The 15,104-nt window shown below is 33.3% G+C and overlaps 1 protein-coding gene across 1 annotated transcript in view; it reads left to right on the top strand.

The window, feature by feature from the left end:
* LOC135833142 (seipin-like) overlaps window positions 1-14,665 on the top strand; it is a 213,346-nt gene extending 198,681 nt beyond the window's left edge. The window contains exon 7 of the mRNA XM_065346796.1: window positions 14,057-14,665. The gene's annotated coding sequence lies outside the window, so the exon portion shown is untranslated. The remainder of the gene's footprint in view (window positions 1-14,056) is intronic.
* Window positions 14,666-15,104: the final 439 nt, after the last annotated feature.

Genomic DNA, 15,104 nt, shown 5'->3' with positions numbered 1-15,104 from the left:
TCATTTTACTATAGTATTTTGGCCTAGCTTTGTGGTGCCACTAAAACGAGAAATAATGCGTAGACAAAGGAGGTTGTCTGGGCAAAGCTCGGTAGGGGGTTGGGGAAACTTGCTCCCTTCCAGAAAAAGAAAAATAATAAATTTTAGTTTCTCTTTAAAAAAAAGTATTGATATCCCCCTAAAAAATTCATGTTGAATTGTGGACGTTGAAAAATCTCAAAGACTTCATTGCAGATTTTCAACCAACACCTTAGGCTTCGGATCAAAACACCATAAAAATGACTTGAAAAAGACATCAAAATCAGTTCGCGTGAACTTTCACTTTTTTAACCTTTTTTTTCACGAACCTTCGGGGCACTTATAAAAATCCGACTGCCAATTAGATCATCGCCGATTATCCAGGATTAAATCGATACAGCATCTTTATCCATCCATCCAGACGGGTACCTACACATTATCACGTCAAAATCAACTTACATCTATCTAGTTAACATTGTACTTACGTAATATCGCATGCTATCGTTTCGATCGAAATTCCTAACGACACAACTCGTATACTCGTAAATTCCACTCGTTCTTGTATTTTTTCGACAAAACTATACATTCTTCGGCTGTCGACATTTTATTTCCATTTCATTGGAAAGATTTATATATAAAATCAGCCAACAAATTGAATTCTTCTCGGCACGTATGGCCACAGGGGGAAAAACCACGACGACAGCAACAGACAAATTTACAACATCCCTTAAGAATTACGTTCGAGGCAATGAATTATTAAAAATATACCTTGGCATTTTTTTTCCTGTTGCCGTAAACAACAGAAAAAAGCTTTTCAAAGAAGCCCTGGTAACTAGAATCGCATCCGTATACCAAATACACGGAGTGAAAAAAAAAAGCTCCATTAAGGTAAACGACCACATCTCGAGGATAATTTATCAGTCATTAATTTAATAAAAAGCTATCATAAAATAACACAACGCTGCGTATCAATTTCGCCTATCTATCTTTTGACAAATACGTAATAATATGTAGGACTCGTATTTGTGTTTGTGCAAAACAAAGCACTTAAAAATATCGTATACAGCCGGAACATTATATTCGATAAATACATCATTTTAATATTTTTTGCCCCAGACTACGAGCGTGGTCGGCGATTAAATGACGTAACAGGGCGTCGTGTAAAAGCTCTCGTGTACAAACTATCCAAAATATGTTATCTTGGAAATGGAAAAAGAGCTCGCGTCGCGTCGCTCGGTCCCAATAAATCAATTCTACAGACTCATTTTCTTTACATTTTGTCGACGGCGAGTCACACCGAACAGTGAACAAGCGTCGCGTCGTCTTGAACAAGCCGGAAAAATGTACCGTATAAATTCCCGCGTCTTCTTACCCACCCCTTACCCGTCGACGGCGGCGGCTCTTGGTATCTTTCTATAAGTATACTTGATGCACAATGTTCCTTTTTCGGATATGTATTTGTATTTATAGCAGACAGTAATACGCATCAGATTTTCTATTATTGTGTCGAAGAACGTTAATCAATATGACCATTTGTGAAGCTGCAAGTAAAACGTCATCTTCCCCTGCATCGTCTTTGTTGTCCTTTTTTTTCCTTCAGCTGGATGATACGATGTGCCTGTCTATATGGTTCATGAGTTCGTCGTGTGAGCAATGCTTCCATCATTGACCATCTTTCTCACAGTGTTTATATTTCTAAGTAATGAGCTTAATGTGGATACGATTTAAGTCTTTTTCAGTCTATTTCACTTTTCTCGTTACATTTGTACATATAGACATGCTCATGAGGTTTGTTCAATCCTTTAATTTTTTTCTCGTTTTTTTTTTTACAATAATGCACCCTTGACAATTATTTCTTCATACATAAGTCCTTATCTGAATTTTAAGATAAGTCCAAGATTTCACTTCATAATTTTATTCCAAATATTTAATTTTTTCTTGGAATCGATTCTTTTGGGAAATCGGATGCGGGGAAATGTTTTATGATCCAAAAAAAAAAATGTCAATCAAGTGAACTAATGATAATACCTTACCGATGTAACTTTTCCCAACTTGATGCTAATGCTTCTTTTTATAACTTGAAATCCGATTTTGAAATTTTGAAAATTTAAAAAATCTAATTTCAATATTTTTAAAAGAAGAAGCAATGAAAATGAATTGATGATGAAAAATTTGTCTCCCATTCTGCTTACTCCGCAAGCCATGCTGAACAACCGCCTGTGTTAATTTATTAGGCTGTGTGTTTTTTTTTCGATGGAGTTATGGAATTCGAGGTTGTATGGCACATTTCGACGAAACAGTCGCTTGATGAGCTGGTAGATTTTGAAAATGAACTATAAACTGTTCAATTCAGCTCGAAATTTCTGCAGGCCTGCTTGTCCTAGGTGTAGGTACTTCATCGAGCACTTACCTTTGACGAACGTCCTACTGGTTTTCATTTTTTTTCGTCTGCATTTTTTATCCAGTTTTAACAATTTTGTTTCGTAATAATTTTTAATCCAAAGTACGCGATTAATTCAAATTTATCATTTTATCATAAACTTCATGTTTTTTTGTTTTTTTTTAGATTTCTGCAAATTCTGATTTGAAAAATTTCGTAATTTTGAAAATCTAATTTTCACATGGTACCTAAAAGAAGTTTTAAAACAAATTTTGTAATTTTTTTCATCGCCTGTTTTTTCAAAATTTTGAAAATTTGATTTTAAAATCATATCGAAACATGAATTTGAAGAAGAAGGCGATGAAATAAAAATTCGAAATTTGTTTCATAGCTCGCTTTGTGGGAATTTGGAAAATTTCAAATTTGTTTTTAAAATCTTTTTACAGCTTTCTTTACCGAAATTGTAATTTCGAAAATTTCACACCGTCCTGTTTCGAAACACGTACATATTTCAAAATTTGATTCCTGTTTTTATTTCAAATGTTTGGTAAAAGAAGCTACATATGTATAAAACAAATGTTAAAAAATTTTTTCATCTCCGATTTTTTCATAATATTCTAGATCTGGCTCAAAAAATGTTCATTTTGAAAATCCGAGTTTAGGACATGAATTTCAAAACTCTCAAGATTTCCAAAGTGTGATTTTGAAATTTTGAAAATTATACAAATTTTAAAACCAAGTTTTAGAAATTGAAAAAAAAGTAGACAACGAATTGATTTTCAAAATTTTGAAAAATTTCAAAATCAGAATATTTTTTGATAGGTATCTAAAAGTGATGAAAACTGAACTAAGTGATGAATTTGAATAAATCTTACGTATTTTGGAATGAAAATTACGAAACAAATTGATTAAAGTTACTAATACCTGAAATGTGAACATAATACTTTGTATATTTTGTACTCGCGATTTTTTGTGTACCTAAAAGAAGTTTTAAAACAATTTTTTTAATTTTTTCATCGCCTATTTTTTCAAAATTTTGAAAATTAGATTTTAAAATCATATCGGAACATGAATTTGAAAAAGTAGGCGATGAACAATAATTCGAGATTTGTTTTATAGCTCGCTTTATTGTGGGAATTTGGAAAATCAAATTTTCATTTTTTAAAATTTCAAATTATCTTTCAAAATCGTTCTACAGCTTTCTTTACCGAAATTGTAATTTCTAAAATTTCAAACCGTCTTGTTTCGAAATATTTTGAGGTTTGAATTTGATTTTTGAATGTTTGGTAAAGGAAGATGTAAAACAAATTTTGAAAATATTTTTCATGCTCATTTTTTCAAAATTTTCTGTATTAGGCTCAAAAAATGTCCATTTTGAAAATAGGTACAGAAAGATAGGACATGAATTTCAAAACTCTCAAGATTTCCAAAGTGTGATTTTAAAATTTTGAAAACTGTGCAAATTTTGAAACCAAGTTTAAGAAATTAAAAAAAAAGTAGACAATGAATCAATTTTCAAAATTTTGAAAAATTTCAAAATCAGAATATTTCTAGTTAGGTATCTAAAAGTGATAAAAACTGAACTAAGTAAGTGATTTGAATAAATTTTACGTATTTCGGAATGAAAATTACGAAACAAATAGATTAAAGTTACTAGGTACCTAAAATGTGAATATAATACCTTGTACTTGTACTCACGATTTTTTGTACTTGATGAAGAAACGCTGGCAAATGAAAATTGTGCCCATTTGTGAAGCTACAAATAAAACATCATCTTACTATTATTATTTCCGCGAATTTCGATCCGAGTATTGTGGTTTCGTTGATATTTGTATAACGCGGAGAAAAAAAATGAAAATTGAGAAATTTCTGGTAGAAAACAAAACTCATTACTTCCACAAAAAATTACTTCAAATCTAGTAATTAATGAAACAATTTAGCTCCTTCCTTCTTCAAACGGTAAAAACCTAAGTAGAAAATGTTATTTATGAATAAAAATTTCGAATTTTTTCCAAAAAAAAAAAAAAAAAACTATTTAACATGCTTATTACATTGAATTGCTGCTGCAGTTTTTCTAATTTTATGAGGAATATCGATGTATCGACGATATTTATTTCAAAATCTGAAATATCAACACCACCAGGTTCTACTACCGGTTACTTTATACTTATAGTAATTGTTCGATATTTCTAGCGTGTCTTCATAAAATAATACGACGTGTCAGTATTTAATAATTTCTCTTATTATTTAACTAACACGATATACCTACCTACCTTTGTATAGAGGCAATAATAAACCGACTATGTACTCGGGGTGCATGTCTACTCTAATCAGTAATCATACACCTGTTCTCGGAAGCACGAAGTAAGCGAAATAGAATTTGCTAAATTCTCTAAATCTACTTACGATTTGAAGGTACATATGAGAGATTCAACCGCTTTAGTTTAAATAACGTGTTCGGTGTGCTTTTTTTTGTTGCTCTTTGCACCAAACCTAATAATTATGCCGATAGTTGGTTATTTTTTTATAGATGGCGAACTAAAGGGCGATTTATTACTACCAAGTTTACCATATGACGATAATAAGTGACTGTTTGGTTACAAAACCATGTATTAACGCGTCAAAAATAATGACAGATTTGAGTCTGATTGCTTGAGAGGGGTTTGAGATAAATGCGAGCTGAAAAATAAAAATTAACTTACTTACTTGTAGTTGCACGTATGCCAAATCATATTTTCCTTTGACTTATGGAACTGTTGAGGGTGCTGAAATTCATTTTTTTGATTTTTTTTGAAAGTTTTGAAAATTCAAACTTGGCTCATTTCTTATGAAAAACATCAAAATTTGATCAAATTGACATCATGAAAGGCTGGCTGAAATTTAGTTTGTACCATACATTCCTCAAATTAATTTTTGGGTTCTCTGGTGAGGTTTCCTTGCTAGGTCGGTAGTGAAAAATTGAGCTCTATTATCGATCTTTATTCCCCCTCCCTCTTTATAATTTTAGGTGAGCTTTAGCAAAATGAAAATAATGCTTTACCAAAATGTTTCATTATATTGCGTGTTCTCTAAACAATTCTTCTGTTTCTGATGTTGAATTTGAAAATTTTTCCCTGTCGTTTAACTCGGACAGATCGCATCGAGATGTTGAAAATAAGTCCTTACCTAATATGTAGGCCTACTTACTCGCTCGAGGCAATTCGTGGCTTACAAGGAAACAAAAAGAACGAAAAGTTCAACCCGCAGTCACCCATTTTCCCATAAATTATTCGAAGATTACGAGAAAAATAATTCGTGTGTTTGAAAAAAAATCAAATTCTCAAAATTCTTCTCCCGTCAAAAAATTTGTCGGAAAAATTTCCACCGAGGAATTTTTCCAGTCGGTTGAATCTTTTGAAAAATAGCGAAACAAAATTATTTTTCCATCGTCGACTTCGTCATAAATTGACAAGAACGTGAGAGATTTTTGAGATGACGAAGGCAAACCTTCACAAGTCACATACCAGACTTTTATCAAAGCAAACCTACACCAAACCCTCGAACGAAGCTCCCGAAGGGATCGAGGACTGAGGAGTAAACCAACTCCGAAATATTAAGACGTGTAAATACGATTTCATATAATTGAACGAGCAAGTACATAGATACGCGAGAGACGTAAAAAATCTCTCGAATACGTAAAAATATTTAAAAGCTCGAGTATAAAAAAATTGCATTTTCGAGGCATATCTTGTAGTATTTACAAAAGTTGTAAATACTTTCTCATATTACAAAACGCCGCCGCCTTTGCCGTAGCCTTCTTGAAATATGGTATTCGTACAGACAGAGAGCTGATTTTGAAAAGATGGAGGAAAAAAATGGAAACGGGAAAAAAACGCGACTTTCCAAGATGAATATTACAATATGGAAAAATACACTTGGTGTGTATTTCGTTCCAGCCAGCGTAGGAAATGTATTCCCGAGAGCGAAATCAAAGTATCAATACCTCCATCGTACCTTTATATTTGTACTAGACGTGTTTTGTACTATATTCGCGTCTGTAAAGATATGTGTAACCTATTTGAGGATGTGGTCAAACAAAATACTTTTTGCGTGTTCAAAACATCGTGTTATCTGTATGTAATTTGATAAAATCGCTTCAAAGCTTCAACCGTCGCTGATGCTATATCCTTATTTAAAGTGTCATACTTATAAATGAACAATTTTTGGTGAGCTTGAGCAAAATGAAAATAATGCTTTACCAAGATGTTGCATTATTGCGTGTTTATGTTTATTTCTCCGGTTTTTTGATAAATTTCTATAAACTATTTTCTGATGTTGAATTTGAAAATTTTGCGCTCTCGTTTCAATAGGGCAGATCACATCGAGACGTTAAAAATACGTAAGTCTTTATGTAGACTTACTCGCTCGAGGCAATTTTGTTTTGATAAGTCTGCCTTATGTAGCAAAGAGATGAATCATTCAAACCTTCAAACCAAGTTTGAAAAACGTCGCCGTCTATGAAAAGTTACACATTGTGCGTTTTCCCGACTTTTTTTTTTAGGCCATCCGTTAATAAACTCTATTTAAGGCGACCTTTTCATTTCACGACACGAGTGATACCAAAATCGATATAAACGATGACTTGAAAATACCACTACAATGTCGTTGTTGTAGGTTGATTTTTTAAATAATCAGCTGCGGATTATTTGCATTTTTTTGTGCTACACTCTGTGTCTCGGCTTGGATCAACGAGAGTTGGTGAGTTAAAGAGTTGATTCCCAAAACACGAAAAATGGCCGAATTAATTCCCACCTCGTTTTTACTGATTTACGAATTGATTCCTGTCTTGTTTCTACTCGTGCACGGATTGATTTTGCAATAGTTTGACAAATTCCGAAATTCGATACTCAAGGGTTGGATTTTGGCTCTCGAGTGGCTTCGAGAGAAAAAATCCAGGTGTATGAATACTTACTGTCAAAAAGAACGATGAAATCAATTCGTACCCAGTTAAAAACAACCTAGGAATCAATTTGGACATTATCAAAAACGACATGGGGATCAATTATTCGACCACTCTTGATTCCTAAAAAATCGTTTGAGAATCAACTCTCCTACAGTCGGATCAACGAAGCCCATGAGCTTGATAAAAGCCATATTTTTCTTATTACTGTTTTACCTGTGTTAGTGTTTTTGAATACCAATAAAATTTAGATTTGCACCTAGGTTTAACCGGGTATGAAAAAAAAAGAATTTCGTGGAGTTGAAATCATTTTTAGTGAGATTGAAAATCTCCAATTTTTCGCTTTGCCGTATTTATTGTTTGTTTGAATTTTTCATTCCTTCCTTCATGTGGAGAAATAAAATTATTTTCCTGACATTCCATTGTGGTAGATACCTATAGCATAATAAAAAATGGCTTTCCCCACAAGCTGAATTTAAAAAAAAATAATAATCACAAAATTTTGTTATTTTAAATTAGAATAAATACCAAAGTATCTAGTCTCCGTAAAACTTTTATGTAAATATGTATCTAATACAATAGTCGCTTCTCACCTTGTAAAATCATTACGCTGTTGGCGTAGACTAAAGATACCTTAAACAAATTTTCGTAGAAAAGGGTGAAAATACCGTCTGTTTTCACGCTAGCAATTTTGGTTGGAGCCCATCTGAATGTCAGCAGCGCCGATACTTGCGTTTGTAAAATCGTTATCGTTTTTTTCAGTTTTTCTAATTTTATATTGGAGAAGAATCTTTCTAAGTCTCTGAAAATCGGAAAAAATCTACTTACTAATGTTCGTAGTTCCTAACTAAACTTTTAATCTTGATGATTATTTTTCGAACTAAGAGGACACGACATTGTGACAACTGTGATATGTTTATTCACCATAACGTTTCAAATTCGTTATTGGAAATCACTTTCTAGCTAAAAAATGCAAAATTTTTCAGTTTTTACTGTAGTAGGTTTTGGAGTGTGATTAATCGATTTTCGATCCCGATCGATTATATTAAGCCCGATGTTTGACCTGGAATGTTATACTTGATTTTTCATTTCCAGTATCATCGATCATAAGGAATCGATTTTTGGAATTCGATTACATACTTGATTTTCCATCGTGATCGATATCTTTGATCGGAGATTTAAATCTTTGAATAATCTACGTCTTGGGTGTAGAGCTGCAGGTTTTTTTGACATGGATAATTGGATAGCGGGTCTTTGATCTATCCTGCCTATTTGAAAGAGGGTATCAAATTTTCTGAGCCGGAGTCGATGTATCGCGATGTGATCTTGTAAGTCAAGATTGGATTTCAAAGAGTTCGGAAAATGCATCTTATTGTTTCTTCTATTGGCTCTTGACTTTGACTCGATAAAAGCTCTGAAAAATTTTACAAATAATGTTTTGTCCGCGGCTAATTTTCGAATGTACGTTTTTTTTACATAAACGCGTGAGAATACAGGTACATACCTAATCTGAAAATATTGATACAACTTGGTGTTCTGTTCTCTATCTAAACCTTCGAAATACGGCGACAGACTCATCAGGAACAGAGTATCTGGTCTTTCTCTCCTAATAAGCTCTACCTTCTCAGTTTCCAAGTCAGCCATTCGGTCACTGGTTCTGTACTCAGATAAAACCGAATTCATAAACTTACTTATTTACTTACCCTCTAGTTTGTCAACCAGTTTTTTTGCTGTCAATGAATAGTTTCTCTGTTTATTGAAACGAAGCTGACACATGAACACAATACGTATGTGTCGAAAATCTTTGCACGTTCTGAGAATCGCCTGGAATCTTCTTTCCTTCACGCTCACTTCTTCATTTGCTCCTCTCGAAGAGTGTGGAAATCAGAAATCATTAATTGGTATCAATGATATTATTGAACTTCAACATTAGATATTAAATTATTCTCTTTGGTCAAATTTTAAGGCAAAAGAAGGGATAATGTTTAAGTAGGGGCCAGAAATTTCCATCTGATGACTTTGGTGTGTTGTAGGAATGAGAGGTGTTTTATTTGGGGAGGGGAAATTCTTCCAATTTTAGGAATATTTTCAGAACGTACCAAATCTAATTGAGTTTGCTCACTAAGAGATCGATTCAAGTGGTACCTTCTAATTTGAACGAGGTCCAGCTGGGATGTTCATTTTTGAATTTTTGTGAAAGTTTAAGAGAATTGAAAAAATATCCAAAAAGTTGTGGTTATGGCAATTTTCCATTTTTTTCACCAAATTTACTACGTGCAGTATATTTTTTTGAACGAAATAAATCTGTGTGAATAAAAAATGAATAATTGTATCATTTCAACGCTCCATTTCAAAAGCAGACATTGTCGATTTTTGGACCATTTTAAAACTTTCAGTGTGTTTTCAATTTTCTCGAAGAATTTTGAATTGCTGAAAAAGGGCTTGAAAGTGAACTTTAGAACGGAAGTCCTGTTTTTGCCCTCCCATTGGCGAGATTCTGGCTATGTCACCCATCACCCACGCGAAAAAAATACCAATGGTCACCAGTGGTGGTATGGTAGACCAGTGGTACCTCACTGGTACCCACTGATATCAAAAATTACCAATGGTACACTAATTGGTTTTTACCTGTGGTATATTTTTACCACTGATACGAGTACGAGTAGTATTGCTATTGGTAACACCACTGGTAAAACCCACTCAGTACCTATACCACTGGTTGTTTTTGATACCAGTGAAGTACCTTCGCGTACCACTGGTCTACCATAGAGTACCAGTGGTGACTTCTCAAAAAGGTAGAAAAAACATTTCGTGAATTTTTGAAACTGGTTCAAAAATCTTCTCGTTTTTTTAAAGTTGAAAACAATGAGAATAATATCAAGAAAATGTGTTTTGAACTGATTTTTTGCCATTTTCAATTTATTTAAAAATGAATAAAAGTGAGTATAAACTTTTTTAAATTCCTGACAACTAGTAAATGAGTCATCTAACCCTGCAAAAAGAGAACAGGAGAACACTGAGTAAATGTGCATTAAAAATTGAAGAATTGAAGTAAAACTAAGAAATGAGTAATAATATAATTGAAATATACCTACACATAATTTACAATTTTATTTTACTCTTATACCATTACCAGCCATTTTCTTGATAGTTAATCAAGGGAGTTATCGAACACAAATCTTGATTATCGTTATTAATATAGATACACTTTTCATCAATCACTTCTGATAGTGTAAAGTTTTTCAAAAGGTGTGATCATTTCTAGAGATGAATGTGGGGTTCTAATATAAATATAACAAGGAGCATGTACAGCCAATCCCCACATTCCTACAGGAAAATTAGACTCGAGGAGCTGAGCTGTAGCTCTCTCTTGTATTGTTAGGTTAACCCTTTCAACTAATCCATTATGTTCATGACAGAAGGGTTCTGACTCCTCTGTCACTATTCCATATTTTGTGATAATTTCCTTCACTTCAGGATTAGAGAATTCAGTACCATTATCACATCTTAGAACATCGAATTGCCCAGCACCTGGAAATTTTGCCTGTAAAAAACGTAATGCTTCATCTAAGCATACTGACGTGTCTATTCCTGATTTTGATTTTAATAAAAATACCTGTAGGTACCTAGTAAAATCATCAATGACACACATTATGTAAATATTTCGTTTAATAAATGTAGGAGGATCAATTGGACCCATTAAATCTACATGAACACATTCACATGGTCTAGTAGCCCTTTCCCTATCAGCTTTATTAGTCCTGGTCGAATATATTTATGAAGACGTTTATTTCTCTGGTCAGCTGATTGAGGAACACACAATGGAAGTGCTTCAATGTTTTTTGCGTGCACGTAAGAAACTTGGTTCAATGTAGAATTTTCACTAATAAATATTTGGTAAACTGATTTTCATACGAGCAGCTGTTGAAAGCTTTTCCGCATTTTTTAAGGATTTATTTAAGATTTTGTGATCTTCAAAATGTTGTGATTTTTTCACAATCATCATTTCTGGGAAATTTTGAAGCGTACTGAGAGCTCTCCATTTTATGTCCAGGGCTGAATTTACATTTTGTAGTTCGGAACGTAAAATAAAAATCATCTTTGAATTTTATAGAAGGAAGAAATTTCATTTGTGTGAAAATTAAACGATTACCTACTTATTGATTGGAAATAGCCTACACGTATTCATCGTAAGTCTCTCTTCTAGCGGCTCTGAGCATGTATTTTTTTAGAAATTTTGAAATACATTCCAGTTCATCGCAGCTAGTTTTTCTTCGAGGGGTTGCCTAAAAATCCCTAACTAGTTCCAGTTCACCAAGGTAAAATATTACTCTAACCCTTAAATCGAAGATCTGATGAGTTCATCATAAGGCATCTCTTCAAGATTACAAAACTGGAAAAAAAAATCATTTCTAAAAAAATTTTTACATCTTTCAAGAGGAAATTTGAAAAAAAAAATTCTCAGATATTTTGAAAACATGATGCTAATTAATTTCCACAGGAAAAAATAAATAAAACTGCCAAAAATAGGCAACCTATTTGTTATCAGTATCCAGAGAACGTGAAATGAAAATATGTGAAAACTGAATAAATGAAATGCGAATTTATGTCGTCAAGAGAGCTTTTTTCAATAAACTGCAAAATCTTGTCGAAAATCCAAAAACGACTTTTTCAACTTTTTTTGTAATTCTATTCTCAAACCAAAAAAATGCGAAACATCGTAATTAATCTGGTGATTTCTGAGGATGTGTAGGATCGCTGTTGTTTGGATGAGATTTTCAGACAGTACGTGAAATGGATTACTGAGTTGGAAATCAGGCATAAAACCCAATTTAGCTTATGAAAAATACCTAGACAATGAGTCATTTTCACTTTCACCTAATGAATATTTTTTCACGGCTGACAATGAGATTTAAATCAGATTTCATGTCCTGACTCAGTTATCGACCCTGCGTATTGTCTGAAAAATTTATTCAAATAACAGCAACGTTTTGGCCTCAGAAATCACTAGATAAATTACTATTTTTTTTTTTGTAAATTTTCATTTCTAAATAATTGGATTGAGTACCAAAATTAATGTTGTTTTTGGATTTCCGACGCAATTTTTCAACGCATGAAAAAAAAACTCTCTTGGCAAAATTCACATTTCATTTATTCATTTTTCACCAGACGCCCAATCCACGATCTCTGGATGTTGGTAACTTTAAGAAATACGGGTTTCCCTTTTTTTTTGAATTTTTATTCATTTTTTCCCCTGGAAATTTAATACTTAGTATCATGTTTTTCTGGTGATTTCTATTTTTAGTTACTTACTCTGTACTTCATACTTCATCTATACCTACACTTTTTTTTCTTCAAATTTCCTCTTTTCCAACGTGAACATTTTTTCTAGGGATATTTTTTTTAATGTTTTGTAACCTTCTGGCTTGCAGAACAAATTAATTTTGCGAATAAATAAATAAAAAGAATACTATTAATCGAGCCGAAAATCTAAATCGGCTACGTCAAAATATTTCAACCCTTTCAATTTTCTCAGTCGTAAATGGCACGGTGCGGCGACGGAATATTTGTGACGAATCTTTCCATTACACTCGGTTGATAATCCTTTCCAGAGGAACGGGATTTTACGCGTTTTTATTCTTTTAATTGTATTATAATTTAACGGTTTAGCAAGTGGCTGTTCCGTCATCTCCGTCATCGCATAAGGAAGAGCCGGTGAAAGAAACGAACGCTGCGGCGAACTATAAGTAAAAGTCGAGAGAGAGAAAAAAATGTCAACGAGTTTTAAGTAATTCGAAAAGGCGTGTTTTGTTTACGCGAGCGAAATTATAGTATTAGAATACGATTATGTTGGTTTATTTGGCGCGTATAAGTGTATAGAATTATCTTACGTATATAATGGGATTTTTGCGCCACGATAAAGTACAGCTAGTAGGGCTAGGTGGGAAGCGCGAGGCTCGACGTGTCATCATTATCTTTTGAAAACGCTTAATTTTTCGGTAAAAATCGCGATGGATTTTAATTTAGACGATTTTATATACCTTTTAACTGGATTAAATTTTAATTACATTTCGATGTTTTTTCTCGCCAACTGATGGAACGTGGGAGAGTCGAAGGCGCGAGCCCGAGCAACCTTTTCGATACAATTTACACATTTTTCGCGCGGCAACGCTTTTCGCCCTGTCGAATGGTTTTTCTTCTGCTTTCCGCCGTTTCTTCTTTCCTCTTTGACGGAGTAATTTTATTAATTTTTTAATTAGTAAATCGTTCGCGAAGAAGATTAAAGTATAAGAGGGTTGAGAAAAAGTTCTTTTAGTTTTGTTGCTGAGAAGAGTTTCAGATAGAGGAAGTGCTAGGGGTCGAAAGAAAGGTATTTTTTCCGCATTTGAGATGCGTGAATGAGTTCTCGATCGTGGAGGCTTATTTTATCGGGGGAATGCGCTGGGATGAAATGATGTGGCGGTGCTGTTTGAAATAGCAGAGAGATCAGAATTTTGTGTTTTTGACTTATGACTTATGGTATGCAGTATGCATGGAATGCACCTCCACCTCTGTATCAACTTTGATATACGAACCATAATGTATAGTTTTTTTTTTATTAGATTTTTAATATTGACTCAGAGGGAGAGATGAAATGTCTATTGATGAAAACTGAAATTGTGAAATGATTCGTTCAAGTCAACTAATCCATATTGTGAATATTTTTTGTTCTGTTTTAGGTGAGTACGAATTTTTGTGATTAGAGTAATAAATCCACACACACAATTGAGTAAGTCATATTTTCACGGTTTATCATTTTAATCTTTGAACGTACATACTACATATACCCACCTAACTATTGTAAACAGATTAGTGAATTTCTTCGAAAAATTATTATAATAATGTCAATTTTAATAATGTAGTTAATCTAGAAAAATTGTCAAAAACTGATGATATTTTTTCAGTTTTTTGAAATAGGGAATAGTGACCAAAAAATTGATATTTCTGCGTTCCAAAATGTTTCCCCAGGTTCAATAAAGATCTCTTCTGATCTTTTGGCTTGAATATAATGTGAAATATTTTAAAATAAAAAATTTTCAAAACACAAATTTACCCAACCCGTGTTCAGTAGAACCCTTAAAAGTGTGCTTGGATTTTGATAGAAATGGCCTAGGTCGACGCAGAATCTGAAATACATACCATATTTTGGAACTGAGACATTTCCCCCAAAACAGGTTGAGTTGGAAGCAGATTAAAAAACCGCAATTTTTTCGAAAATGTCCACTCTATGAGTACCCATTATCTTCACCCTCAGTGCCACCTCCAGGGCTAAAAAATTTTCTGTGCGACTTTCAACTCATGAATTCGGTGAAAATGCTTCAACATTGTTCCTCTCGATCCATCCTGATGTGCTACGCTGCCTTTGAAATTATTTGAAAGTTGTAAGAAAACAAAAACTAGTAATTTGGCTACGACTTTTTTGCAATCAGCAGCATAATTGTTGCTATACGGTTCGTGGATGGCAATGCTCGAATTCGCAACATCGATTGGTTCGATGGACTAATGTTAGCGAAGTCAAAAAATACATAGATATGTAACTACATACTGATGGCCGAAAAATTTAAATGACTTAAATCTGATCGGGTGAACTAATTTTTTCACAACCTTGGGAGAGAGAGTAGGGGATCTCAAATAGATTCTCACACTTTAGCCTCCATTTTTGGGCATTTTTTTGTTGAAATGGTGAACATATTTCTCACCTTCGTGCCTATTTTCAGTACTTCTCCA

Source organism: Planococcus citri, chromosome 1 (genome assembly GCF_950023065.1).
Source record: "Planococcus citri chromosome 1, ihPlaCitr1.1, whole genome shotgun sequence".
NCBI lineage: Eukaryota > Metazoa > Arthropoda > Insecta > Hemiptera > Pseudococcidae > Planococcus > Planococcus citri.
This window is presented reverse-complemented; position numbering and strand designations above follow the sequence as displayed.